Here is a 13,404-nt window from a genome sequence, read left to right as displayed (position 1 = left end):
CAAGGTCTCCAATATCTGGCTGTGGGTCTTGGCATATGTTCTCATGGACTGCAGGAGGAAGGTTCTCTGATAATAGCTGAATAAGGCACTGATCTATGAGTATAACAGAATATCATTAGAAGTTGTTTTATCACTACATTTAGAAAGATCAATTGTATTTGGTTTTTAAAAAATAAAATTAAAAAGATAAAGTTTAGAGTATGCCTGATGTTGCAGTGTAGTGAGGATCTTAGGTATTTATAAAGGAGTTAAATATTTTGCATGTAAGAACATGAGTCATTCATGAGCAGAGGACATATTGTGGTTAGAATAACATAGTTTCCATCATGTTAATGTTTAGTTCTTTGTTTTTTGTACATATCTGTCAATAGTTTCAAAGTAAGTTCTTGTCAGAAGACAGAGAAAAGAGGTATTGACACTTCTATATTGGATCTATATTGCATCAGATTTATACTGGGTAATTTCATAAAGGTATATTCCTTCAGACCTCATAATAATAGTGTCAAGTATATAATTTATTAACATTTTCATAACTTTCATTGAAAAGGAACATGAATAGGGTATTTTTGTTTCAATATTGTCTTGTATATTTATTTGAAAATTTGATTCTAAATTCATGTTACTTCCTTAAACTGATAAAATATGAAGCTATGCAGAGTTAATATGGAAAGGTGACTATTCAAGCAATTAAAAATTAAACTTCCAATTCAAGCAAGAGAGGTAATTCACTCAAACCTCCTGAGAAAAGGGAGTGAATATTCTGTTTGTCTATTACACCTCACTATTTGTACTTTTATCATTCACTTAACTATTCTGCCCTGATTCTTCTTTAAGATTAAGGATAAAAAAGGAGAATATATGTGAATATATTTTGAGTTTATTCATTACAGAATATTCTGTATTTGTTTTAATTTTAATGTTTTATTTTTCCTTTTTATTAATTCTGCATGCTAACTAGTTTCATTTTGATATTTCATACATGTATATAATGTACTTTATCTTCAATCTCCTATTTCTATTTTCTTCTTTACCATTTCATTGCTCATCCATTTCTAACTCTAACCACCTCTTGTACTACTCTGCTTTCATTTTCTTTAATTATTATTGTTACATACATACAAGTACGTAAATACAACTTGCTGAGTTCATTTAGCATTTTTCATATGTACATGTGTTTAGGGTTGACCACTTGGTGTTGCATAACCAAGTAGTGGGGTCATTAAGTGCCTATAGCTCTTCATCTAGGCTTGGGGCCTTGTGAGTTTTCTTCCAGTGTACCTTGGTATTTCAATTGGTGTTGTTGCTGTTCAGGTCTCATTTAGGCAGCCATGTTTTTGAGATTTCATGGGTGCACCTTTTCTGTCATGTCTAGAAGATTCACTCTCACAGGTGACATTCTGGTTCTTTGGCTGTTGTAATCTTCCTGCATCCTCTTGAGCAATGACTCCTAGACCTTAGGCCTTGTTTCCTTGTTGTCCTCCTTCCTCTCTGGTTCTTACACTCTTTCTGTCCCTTTTTCCACAGAGTTCCCTGAGTTTCCTGTAGAGGGACTTGATGGAGGCATCCCATTTAGGGCAGAATGTTCCAAGGTCATATATTTGCTGCACATTTGTGGTCTATGGGTCTCTGAATATGTTCCCACCTGCTGCAGAAGGAAGCTTCCCTAATGATGGTTGAGGAAGGCATATATAAGTATAGCAGTCATTAGAAGTCATTTTATTGCTATGCATATGGTGAAGTTTTACATTTCATATTCCCTCTTCCTTACTTAGATGTCTTCTATTTCTTTTTTTTCCTTCTCATTTCTGTTACTATTTCTTTTACAAGAATCTCAGTCTCTTTTCACAATGTTGTTTCAGAGTATCTGAATATGTTCTTGGTCTCTAATGTCTCCATTCTTACCATAGCCCTTATATTACTATTAGAGTAATTTTCCTGGAAACATTTTAAAAAGTTCTTTAGTTTTTAGAATTTTGTATATGTATACAGTGATATATGATCATATACACACTCCAGTTATCCTCCAATTTTCTCCATGGCCCCCAAATACCATATCCTAATTTTATATAATTTTTTTGTGTGTAATGACCCTCTAGATCCAGTTTATGCTGCACATATGTACATTGTTAGGGCTTTCCACTTAGAGCATGGGGATCCTACCATTGGCCAAACCCTCAAAAAAGAATGCTTCTACACCCTACATAATGTACCTACTTCCAATAGCTTCTCAGTAAGTGGAGGAACCAGGAGATTATCTACCCCTTGTTGTAAAAGTATCCTGAGCTGCTGTGGATTTATGATTATGTTAGCAATTTCACCTATTTTATTTTGCAATTGAAGACCAAAACTATTGTCTTTTGGTACAATTATTTATTTATTCTTCCCAAACATCAGTAGTTTACACAATATATTATCCCCATACTTTTTAACCCCTATTAAAATTGAAGAATTTCTTCTTCTCTAACAAGTATAGCTTTAAAATTTTTCTCCTGTTCTCTCTCTCTCTCTCTCTCTCTCTCTCTCTCTCTCTCTCTCTCTCTCTCTCTCTCTCTCTCACACACACACACACACACACACACACACAAAGAGCAGATCTCTGATTAGTGTGAATTTTTGTGGGCTCTTTTCCTTCTTTTGGCTTGCCTTGTCTATTTTCAATGTTTTTTTCTAATCTTATTATATTTTATTTTGTTATGTTTTGTTATTTTCCCTTAGAAGCCTGTTCCATTTTTAATGAGAAACAGAAATGGAGGGGATCATGATGGGGGTGGAGAAACTGGGAGGAATGGATTTCATAATCAGGATATATTATTGACCCGTCCAGCAGGTCAGGTTATTCGAGGGTCTCGAGGAGGGAACCACCTGAAAGCCAATGGGGGCGAGAGAAGAAGGAGACCAGGCACATAAGGAAAGACAGAGTCAGTCTGAGTCGTGTCAAGGTCTCGTTTATTGGCAGTATGTTGCAGCTTATAAGCAGGATTTCAGGCAGGGAGGGGGAGCAGGGAAAGGAGAGTGGAAAATTTTTGAGAAGAAGTCAGGGTGGTCAGGGTGGGTGTTTCTTTGGTCCCAGGCTTTTGCAGCTGGCTGATGCCAAGTGGTTTATCTAAACATACATTTTGCAGTTAGGCCAAGGACGCCCTGTTTTTGCAAGACTCCATGAAGCAGAAAACTCAAGACATAACAGTCCTGGGTCAAACAGTCCTGAGTCAGTCTCCAACAAATCCCCCTCTTTTCTTTAAAAATGAACCACATTTGTGGTTGAGCTTTAAGAGGTCTGGGGGTCTGAAAGAATGGCTTCTGGAGGATCACAGGGGCCCTGTCCCTCTATGCTATGAGAAAGAGGTCCGGGAGACAACATCTCCCCAGATTCAAACACTACAGGCTTCCCCATAGTGCGGGAATCAGCGGACCGTGTGGTTTTTCGGAGGGAATGGAAATTGATAAGTGCTGAGCGTTAGGCTGCTACCGCACAACCATTATGCAACGGGGCATGTAATCCAGGCTCTTGGGATATTAGGGCACCCATGTCCCCAGCCTGTGCAGTCACAGCTGCACTCCAGTCATGCTTGGAGTTTCCCCTCACACAGTGGTGGCCTTGCTCGAGTCGAGGGGTCTGTGTGGGGCATCTTCATCATGGTCCTAATGAAACCAAGGGATGTTAGGACCCGAGGACATTGAACCTGAGTCTTTTAGGGGGCTCCTGGCCACTCTCCTCTGTATCTAATCTGTGACAGTGAATTGAAATATGCTGTGGTAAAGCCGAATCAATCTGATTTTTGATAAATCGAGTCAACCGCTGAAAAGCCCAGGGGCCAAAGGTGATGAGGAGGAGAAGAATAATCAAAGGAGTTAAAATGGTGGGTAACAGGGTGGAGAGCCAGGGGGATCCTTGCAACCAATCTTCAAACTATCCACGCTGATTTTCAAACTCCCTTTTTCTCTGAGCTAGCCTTTCCCTTAATTTTTCCATGGATTCTCTGACAATACCAGTGTGGTCTGCATAAAAGCAACATTCTTTCTTTAGGGCGGCACATAAACCTCCCTCCTTTAGGAACAGCATATCTAGACCCCTTCTGTTTCGCAGTACTACCTCTGAAAGTGAAGTGAGGGACTTTTCAAGGACTGAAATGGATCTTTCTATAGCCTCTAGATCGGTGGTCATGTCCATTTGTAACTGCATCAGGTGGTTATTTTGTACAAGAGCAGTGGTTCCTGTACTGACTCCAGCAGCAATGCCTCCCATACCTAACAAGAGGGCAATAGTCATAGATACAGGCTCTCGAGTGTATCTGCCCCTCTGCTCAAAGAATTCTGTCACTGAGTTTTCCTCATGATATGTGACACGAGGCCACAGCTGAACAAGTACACAGAATTCATGGGAGTTATTAAATATCTGAGCAGACACACAGGGGGTTAATCTGGTGTTGCAGGCCCAGTAGGACCCATTAGATGCCTCAAGATAGTAGCTTCCCTTGGTGGGTGCTATTGTCTGATTGCAGAGATGTTGGTGAGTCGATGGTACCGTACCCAAACAGAATCCTTGCCCTGAGATTTCAGAGAGTGTCAATCTATGAGGGTTAGTTTGGCACCTGCTGCTAGGGCAAGTGAGGTTGCTGGCAGTGGACTGGAAGGCAATTCCTTCATAATAAGGGGGGTTGGGTGAGTTTTGCATGGGTGCAACTTGGATTGGTTTATTTTTATCTCTGTTCTTTTTAAATTGGGTGAGGGTACGTAACCTTTGAATTTACTGGTTAGTGGTTACAATTATCACTTTGGGGGCAGTCCAGCACAAGTCCCAGGCCTTGTCCTTGAGCCACCATGGGGGCTGGCTGGCCAAGCACGTACTGTACATAACTCTAAATTGGTGAGGGGCCCCAGACAGTAAACATCTGGCTGAACTTTGAGCAGTCAGAGTACGTGCAGAAAGGGAGCTACTAAAGGACTATGTCTTTTGTTCATGGCCCTCCCAGAAACTGCTTGCTCAAGTCTCAGGAAATTGAAATTGAGGCCTGATCTCTGAGAGAAGACTGAGCAGCCTGTTATGGCATCAGATTGGTCCTTTCATTCCCCCCTTGAGTTGTATATCATCTCCAATCATGGAGATGTTGTTTTTTGGTAAAAGACTTTATCACCAGGGTAGTAGATCATATCGGAGACTAATTGGACCAGAACATAAGAGTTTTCCCATTAGCAATGGCAAAGCGAGCTTCCCCTTATTCAGGTTTTGCCATCTGCAAGTGTGTCATGGGTTCAGAGGTGGATATTGGAATTCTAGCATCCTCAGTTTAGTGGCACCCAGACATGAATCATCATTTAGTTAAGACATCAGTGATATAAGAGCCAACAGTAATTAGTAGAAGCACAAGGGCCAAAAGCCTTGTGATGGCTGACAGAGTTCCTTATCCTCAAGGAACTTGGAACTATATCTCAGGTTCCCTATAACAAGAAATTCCCTTTTGATCTAACATTCCAGGGGGAGGAAACAAGGGCGATGTTTTCTCTTCTGTAATTACTTCCTGCTGACATTGGGACGTTGATGTCAAGGCGCTGGAAAGCCAGAATGTTAGTCAAAGACAAGAGGGAACGTTTTATTGACCAGCTGAAGAGATGGTATGCGTATTGGCTGAATTGGTCCATATCAACTTTCAGCAAGTTCAGGGCTCACAGTCATTTGCAGTAGGTTGTCACCAGCAAATGATGCTTGGATGTATCTGTCAGCCAAGTGGAAACCTGTTGAGATAGATATAAACTAGGAACAGAAGTTAAAACTTACGAACTTATTTGGAACTTTTAGACCCATAGTCTTAGTAATTGTAGTATTATCAATTTGCCCTGAAATCCATAGTGTCTTTTCTATCTAGAGAGCCAAGTATAGATTGGACTGAAATTTCTTTGGCCCAATGAAAAACATCTGTAAGTCTATATTTAGAACCTGTTTATCTTTTTTTAAGAGACTTGTAGCTAGAGTTTTCCTGCCTTGCCCACAGTCAGGACCAATCTCTCTCACCTGCCAGTCCCACAGTCGCTCAGACCCGACCAAGTAAACACAGAGACTTATATTGGTTACATACTGTATGGCCATGGCAGGCTTCTTGCTAACTGTTCTTACAGCTTAAATTAATCCATTTCCATTAATCTATACCTTGCCACGTGGCTTACCGGCATCTTCACATGCTGTTTGTCATCGTGGCGACTGGCAGTGTCTCGCAGCCTTCTATTTTCCAGCTTTATTCTCTTCCTTATTAGCTTTATTCTCTTTATTCTCTTTAATTAATTAATCCATTGATCAATCAATTACTAAGCTGACAAAGGTATAGCTAGCCCAGTCATCAATGTTATCAAAGATCTGAGAAGGATAAACTCTACCTGAGTGCAGACTTTTAAATCTATTTAAAAACAACAGAGACTATCCATTACCCAGACTGCCATCATCCCAGGCTCCTATAGTCTTCATAGTGTTGGCAGGACAGGTGTCAGGACAGCATCAGTCTTGGCTGCTGGGGAGCTTGGAGTCTCTGTTTGTTATAGTAAGCTTTTTATCAAATAATGTAAATGCCATATTTAACAGATCCTTGACAGGTTTGAGGACCATTATCTATTAAATGTATCTGAGCCAAACAAATCTAAGCCCAATCTTGAAAATATCTCTAAGTTTGGTAACAATAACCAGGCCAGTTTGTTCTCTTATAGATATATTAGTTAAGTATACCTCTCAGGTTTTTTTTTTATTAAAATAGAACAGTTTATGCTTTAAACTAGTATCTGAATAGCCAGATGAGTAGTATTAACTTGTATTCCTTAACATAAAGGACATGCAAACTCAGACATTCAAAACCAAACACACATGTGGCCACATTTTTCATTCACACCTGTAGAGTAGACAGACAATTTTACAACTATGACCCTTTGGAGTCTCAATGTAACAGCAGAATAGCAAGACAAAGAAATCTGAAACATGTTTCATTTTTTATATATATCTCAAGTCATTCATTTTTTAAATCATTATTTAAGCCTTTTTATCCTCAGACCTTTATACCTTGCTTTTACATATTCTAATAACTTGCATTTTACATATTTTTTAAAACTTTTTTATCTTAACCAACAATAATTTGAAACCAATTCTCTTAAATGATGGCAAGTATTTGTAACCCATTGAACTCAAATGACCAAAACCCATGTAAATTTTTATTTTTCCTGTGGAAACAAAAGCATAATTTTCCCTGTATCTTGAACTGGTAATTTAACATTTCTTTTTAAGCAATATCAGGACAGAGAAGGGTTAATAAGAGAAGCTGCTGGCCAGCAGAAGAGACCTTGAAGTTATCACAGTAAAGGAAGGGAGGGGGAGCAGTGGGCATAGAGCATGTCCTTGGCTGCCAGTGTTCCTGAAAAAAAGTTTTTGTTAACTCCTCTGACTAAAGTCAGATTCTCTGTTCAGTATTCACACAGTTTTTGTCAATTGCAGGCAGTCCCCATTGCCCTGTCTAAAGCTCCCATCTTTGCCCACCTGTACCGAGAGCACACACCCCACCCTCGTGAGAGCAGCCAGCTGGCTGCAGTCCTGATAGCAAGAGAGCTATGGAGGGAGGGAGGTGGCCTTAGTTATGCCTCTCTTTCCTCCTCTTCCTTTAGGAAAATAAGGGAGGTTAGTAGACAGAAACAAATAACATTTACACAGACAATCCAAGAACCTGAACATCAGCACTGAGACCACGGCCTCATTCACAGCCAGCAAGTCCCTCTTACAGTATGCAAGCCCCATCTGGCAGGAGCTACCTGTTTATCTCATTTCAGTCGGGGAGTGGGGGTGGGGGACCCAGTTCCCTCTATTGTGGCTCACACATCCTTCCAGTGGGCTAGGCAAAGGTCTAGTGGAGAAGAAGGGAACTGTCCCATAGCGTCCGTCACAGTCAAGTCAACAATGAGAACAGTTAATACATTACACACAAGACCAAGGGCACATGAAAAAACTTTGCCCCAACAAAACAACCAACAAAGCTCCAAGAACAATGACAGCCTGATGTGCTCTGGGTGGGGGGGTAACCCTCAAGGCTCAATCACATCAAAAACAATTCAGATTAGAGGATCTCTGTCCTTAATCAAACAGACATCAGGGGCTTCCACATCCCTGTCAGACATGAACCTTTTTTTCTTGGAAGAGAAGGAGAGAGTAAAGTAACAATGATGACAACAAAACATACAAAAAAAACCACATAAAATGGCTCTGACAAATTCCCGGGACAAAATACAAAGTGGCACTTCCTCCCACCGTGGGGGAAGATACCCAAAGATGTTCCTAAACCAAACGGTCACCTCTGAGGTGGCCTTAGGGCTCTGGGACATCTCACTTCGCCACCAGGTTCACTGTCTGGACACGTCTGTCCCAGTGAGCCTGCAAAGTACAAATCAAGCCTGCAAAGTACAAAACAAAAGTAACAAGACAGAGAGACACAGACAAGACAGAGAGCGCTCTTACCGGTAGATGTCAATAAACCTCTGGACCCTTGGGTGTCAGGCAGGGGGAGTTTGAGAGAAAATCCTCTGTAAGGGCTAGTAAATGTGAAACACGCCCATCTCCCTCTGCTTCCTTTAGAACATCTCTAATCACACCATAAAAACTAAAAAAGGCATCGGGGACATTTTCTCCGTCTCTGATTAATTTGTTAATATCTTTTCCAACCTACCATTCTAGCCCCCCTTAATTGTTTTTCTCCTTCTCATAACGGGCCGCCTCCTCTTCTAAACTGGCTTCCGAAGTGGGGTCTAGCCAATGATCACCCTTGTCTTTGTGGATAACAGGATACACAGACTTAACGGGAGGGGGAGATTTGATTAAAGGAGGGTCCAAGTCCTTTTCTAATATGGGCTCATCAATCAGGGAAGGAGTGTGAGAGCTAGTCCCCTCTGTGGCCTCCTTAACAAGACCACTTTTACTTTCAGTTTTACCATAGGTTTTACCCTGTCTGTCTGTGTTGGCTGCGGCGCTGACGTTCTTATTCTCTTGACCTGTCCTATTTGAAGCTACTTTACTCTTTTTTTTCTTCTGGATAGGATACCTCATTTAATAGATCCTCTGCGAGTGCCAGTAGATGCAACACCCTACCATACTTTTCTGAATCTTTTAGGATATCTCTTATTACTCCATAGAAACTAAAAAATGCATCGGGGATGTTTTCCCTGTCTTTGAGCATCTTATTAATATCTTTTCCTACTTTATTCCAAGTCAGAGGGTGAATGTCCGGGCCGTTGATAACCAGCCAGGGACATTTCTCCTCCACAAAACAAAAAAAATTTTATTAAATCTTTCTTTTTTACTCTTATTCCCCTCTCCCTGAGACTATCCTGCATCTCTTTTATGAAGAGAGCTTCTTTAGTCAAAACTTTGCCCATGGCTTGTGGGACAACAAGTCTTACCTCAAGGTAGCCCGCGTCACATGAGTGATGCTGTCCGGGTGCCTCTACCAAAATATGTTTGTCTGGCCGGACCTTTTTGTCTGTTGTCCGGTGGGTCGCCGTGCCTCGAGCCCCACATTGGGCGCCACTTGACCCGTCCAGCAGGTCAGGTTATTTGAGGGTCTCGAGGAGGGAACCACCTGAAAGCCAATGGGGGCGAGAGAAGAAGGAGACCAGGCACATAAGGAAAGACAGAGTCAGTCTGAGTCGTGTCAAGGTCTCGTTTATTGGCAGTATGTTGCAGCTTATAAGCAGGATTTCAGGCAGGGAGGGGGAGCAGGGAAAGGAGAGTGGAAAATTTTTGAGAAGAAGTCAGGGTGGTCAGGGTGGGTGTTTCTTTGGTCCCAGGCTTTTGCAGCTGGCTGATGCCAAGTGGTTTATCTAAACGTACATTTTGCAGTTAGGCCAAGGACGCCCTGTTTTTGCAAGACTCCACGAAGCAGAAAACTCAAGACATAACAGTCCTGGGTCAAACAGTCCTGAGTCAGTCTCCAACATATTATATGGGAAAAGGATCCATTTTCAACAAAAGAAATAGCTCCTTTTTGTCTTAAGAAACAGAAATTATGAATGCCTCAAAAAGTCAGCAACAATTTTATGTTACAGTCTGATAATTGGCATCCCAAAGCAAGCATGTGTTGAAAGAAACTATGAGAAGATGGTATATGCTCCTCAAACTCTATTTCCCTTTTCTTTGGAGCCCACAGCTGTACTACACTCCCCATTTTCCCCACAATCAGATGGTGACATTTTCTCAAATTGTGGGTAATGAATGTGGATTCAAGTGATCAATCTGACACTCAGACTTGGCTCATTTAATTTACTTTTGCCAATATTGAAACTGTTTGATGAAATACATGGAACCTTGACTCTTCATTGACAACAAGGAACATTCCAGATTATTTTATTAAATGAGTTATAGTTTGAAATTTTTTATTACAATGATCCAGCTATAGTGACACCATTGGGATGGACCAATAATATACCAATCAGAAGATGTAGAATAGTTCAATTAGAGAAAAAAAAGAGGCTTATTTTTACGGGAAGGCTAGGAAATTGCTCAACAATTAAAAGAACTGTATCTCATTTTCCAATCACTTGTTTATTCTAGTAGTAGATTTTAAAATGGACTGCAGCAAGACATTCATCAGTTTCAGTTGTTAATGTGTATGTTTTCTGATTTTGAATTACTTTTGTTTGCAACAAAAATGCATTAAATTTGTTCCTACTCACTCTGCCTAACATCTTGATCATGAATAACTCCACACAAAGATAATACTCATTTATGAACATTCCCTGGACTATTTACATAACAAATTTAAATAAAAAATTAAAAAACACACACACATAAGTTTAGATCAAAGTTTCATAATTAGGAGAATTTATTTTGTGCAAGATGAATTTTGCAGACCACAGTTATTTGAGAATAGGCTTTAAGACTGTGTGTGTATGTTTGCTTGTTTGTTTGTTTGTTTGTGTGTGTGTGTGTGTGTGTGTGTGTTTGTGTGTGTGGTATAACCTCTGAAAAGAAGCTGGAATAAGAGTGTCTAAGGTTAGATGAAAAGTATCTTATGTACAAGCCAATCTTTTCACTTTTGTTTAGAGAAAAATAATTAGGATTGGTGCATGTTTCAGAGTATCCCTCTCTCCTGATGAAAACCACTCCCTTCTTTGTGGAGTGTGTGTGTGTGGGGGGGGGGGTGCTCACTTGCATGCATATGTATTCTCATATGCATCTTGAGCATCTTTTGACTTAATGTAAAGTAATGTACATGGGCATATTGTATTTAAGTTCCAAAGAGAAAAAAATTGAAAAATAAGAAGCTAACAATTATAAGATTTAAATTTGCTACACTGAGTGGATGGATTATAATATAAACTATAAATATTGCCAGTATCATTTCAGCCTGCAAAGTAACTTACTTCAGCTGCCATAGAGATTTTCCTTATCACTACTTTCATGCATTTGCTTCAGTGGACTGCAGGCTGCTGCTGATTTTCTGCTGGTGTAAATAGTAAATGCTCAGGTGTCACCTTGGTGTTGGCAGAGTGATCAATCACAAACTCACCTTGCAGAGGGTCTTCCTCTACTTGGTGACAGGAAACATATCTCTGAATGCATATTGTTTTGAAAACATTGGAGGCTGACATCTAGAATACCAGAAATATGCTAACGAAGGTTCCTATTTTCTCCTCTGTTTTTTTTTATCACTACTCTTCCCCCAAGGAAAACACATGGATCATACAAAGCAGCAGCCTTAATACTCAGTTTTGAAGACAGGAAAAGCCATGCCATGTTTTTATATTCAAGTGTTGAATAGCACCACTTCTTTACCTGTTTCAGGGGGAGTTTTCATTGCACCTTTACTAACTGTAGCTTTTGAAATTCTAATCACATACTGATTTTTAGAGTCACTGATGAAAATAATTATCTTTGCATGTGATTTTACAGTATGTGTAAAGAATGTGTACCTACCACATTGGCTGTAAACTTCTCTATCCTTTCTTCTAACAACCACTATTTCTTCAAGCCAATGGTCAAATGTCACTCTTCAGTGTGAAGTGCTCTTAAAATCACCATGAACACTTGTCTAATGTTAGTATTTTCACAGAATACAATGATTATCCTGTGACTATTATGGCTATCTCAGCTTATATTCATTTAATGTTCCCTAAATTCATTTCCTGAATCTATTAGTCTTCTCATGGGCAAATATTGTTATATTTTTCTACATCATTTATTCCAATGCCTAGGATGGAAATGAAGTTGGTAATATTCAGCACTTAATACATTTAAATATATCTAATATATCTAATAACATAGAAGTTAAGAAAATGGCCTTGGATTTGGACTGTCCCATATTTAAGTCATAGCCCTCCTGCATATCTGCCTTGTGACCTTAGGTAAGTTTTTCTTGGCATCTGTATTTATTCTTGCGTGAAACACAATTGTCAATAGTAAATGTCTAATGGAGATACTGAGATGGTTTGATGACAAAATAGATATTACACATCATAATGTGCCTGACATACACTAAATGCTCATACATCTTTTTGTCTGTTTTTTATATACCTTTATTCAGTTAATAACACCAAACATCTATTTGAATGATATTGGTAGGGAGGGATTTTATTTTTTCCATCACGCTCAAGTTCCAATCTAAACTAGAAAAAAATATACATCGAGGACATATTCATGATACATGTATCTTTTTGATGCTTGAGAAAGAAAAACTTTTTCATTCATTTTCAAGTACAAATAAATCTGAGGTTCATCATATTTGCTCTTTCTCTGTAATTATATAATGAAAGGAAGGATGGGTTACATTGAAAACCTTGCATAAAATCTTTAACTACATTCCTCTGTCAATTTCAAAATAAATTGCTATATATTATGCTTGAGAGCATTTCACTTTCAAGAGTTCTTCTGCAGTAGTATTTTCTTTACATGTGCATACCCATAGATAATTGCAGGTTAACAGCTTGTAGAGGAGGACACCATGAATCACAAAACCAAGCAGAAGTATCGTGTTACTTTAAAAAACATATTTGAAGACTATCTTGTCTTGTTGATAAAGCTATAATTACACTCTACACTCTTCACAGTATTACTCAGCAATTGGTATCTTTTTGTATAAAATTGTTGTCCTTGAAGATAGGTTATTACAAAAAGCAAATCCCAGCTTTCTACAGCAGATAACTTTCCTGAGATGGGCTGTTAGATCTTCACATGCCGTCTTTATTCTGTTCTTTTCTCAGTTTTCAAGGAGTGAGAAATATCTTCAATTTATTTGACACAGCTACAGCTGCATTTGAAAACCGTTGCCTATCTAGTTGATGAAAAACAATATTAAAAAAGTTAGTTGGGGTTGTGGGTTGAGACAGACTTAAAAATACCCAGAATTTTTTCTAATAAAACCTAATGAATTTTGCATCCTGGCTATCAAAATG

This window comes from Peromyscus californicus, unplaced genomic scaffold (assembly GCF_007827085.1).
Source record: "Peromyscus californicus insignis strain IS unplaced genomic scaffold, ASM782708v3 Scaffold_10__1_contigs__length_136768540, whole genome shotgun sequence".
Lineage (NCBI taxonomy): Eukaryota > Metazoa > Chordata > Mammalia > Rodentia > Cricetidae > Peromyscus > Peromyscus californicus.
Note: the sequence above shows the minus strand (reverse complement) of the source record.